Source organism: Cervus canadensis, chromosome X (assembly GCF_019320065.1).
Source record: "Cervus canadensis isolate Bull #8, Minnesota chromosome X, ASM1932006v1, whole genome shotgun sequence".
Classification (NCBI taxonomy): domain Eukaryota; kingdom Metazoa; phylum Chordata; class Mammalia; order Artiodactyla; family Cervidae; genus Cervus; species Cervus canadensis.
Window position 1 is genome coordinate 138,273,647 of NC_057419.1, and position 1,641 is coordinate 138,275,287.

Below are 1,641 nucleotides of genomic sequence, written 5' to 3' on the forward strand. Positions count from 1 at the left end.
TGACATTCCCTTTCTTCTCCTACTCAGGAAATTATGTTACTGATGAGAGAAATAACATCAGGACACAGGGTGAAGAAATCGGGAGTAAGATGGGGATTTTATCAAAATTCCCAGATAAAAGGTCATGAACCCTGGAGAGGTATGTTTGGGCTCATGAGAAATCAGTTTAAATCCTTTATACAAGAATAAAATTAAGAAAAAGTATTTGGTATCAGGGTACTTTCAGCTGCATGTCAACAAGCTGGTTTACAGGATAAAATACTGTATTATCTCACATAATAGGATATCCAGAAATAGTGTGTGCTACCAGGCTAGTTGATTCAGCATCTGTGTAATTTCATGAAAGACACAGTTGCTTTGGTTCTTCTTCCCATCATCTAAAGAGCCCAATTCATCCCAGGGCTTGTTTCTCTTGTGGTTGTAAGAAGGCCATTTGTAACAATCTCTGTACACATACTTATTCATATGCAGTGGGAAGGAGAGAGACAATGGTTCATTCAAATATAAATTAAAAATCCTTCATTTCTGTCTTACTGGGGTCCCCATTGGTCACTGTCCACCTATGGCCTTATTAATAACTAATCTCATGGGATTGTAAACCTCTGATTGGCTTAAGCCTGGATTCCTAAACCAATCACTAACAAGAAAGAGGGAATTACCATAACTGATTCACGTGACTGATAGTGGATAAGCCTTTTGGGCCCCCAAAGGAGGATGATCATGGCATGGAGCAGACCCCCCAGGCAATCAGCAATGAGAATGTAGTTTGAGGAGCAGACTTCAGTGATTTTAAGCCACTAAGGCTTTTGGGGTTGTTTGTCACTGCAGAATAAGCTAACCTATGTTATATAACAATATAAAATGTAAGTAAAATGTTATAAACTATATTGAGAGGATTGAGAGAAGAGAAGTGCCAGTGGGGGTGTAATTGAGCTACATCCTCATCTCTGAAAGCAGAAAGTCAATAGATGACATTTAAAATTAAAATAAACCGTGTAAGTAGTCATGTTATTTAGAAATATGGAGAAAACTACCAGGAAATAAACCAAAGTCAGTTCAGTTCAGTAGCTCAGTCATGTCTGACTCTTTGTGACCCCATGGACTGTAGCATACCAGGCTTCCCTGTCCATCACCAACTCCCAGGGCTTGCTCAAACTCATGTCCATCGAGTCAGTAATGTCATCCAACCATCTCATCCTCTATCATCCCCTTCTCCTCCCGCCTTCAATCTTTCCCAGCATAAGGGTCTTTTCCAATGAGTCAGTTTTTTGCATCAAGTGGCCAAAGTATTGGAGTTTCAGCTTCAGCATCAGTCCTTCCAGTGAATATTCAGGACTGATCTCCTTTAGGATGGACTGGTTGGATCTCCTTGCAGTCCAAGGGACTCTCAAGAGTCTTCTCCAACACCACAGTTCAAAAGCATCAATTCTTTGGTGCTCAGCTTTCTTTATAGTCCAACTCTCACATTCATACATGACTACTGGAAAAACCATTGCTTTGACTAGATGGACCTCTGTTGGTAAAGTAATGTCTCTGCTTTTTAATATGCTGTCTAGGTTGGTCATAGCCTTTCTTCCAAGGAGCAAGTGTCTTTTAATTGTGTGGCTGCAGTCACCACCTGCAGTGATTTTGGAGTCCAAG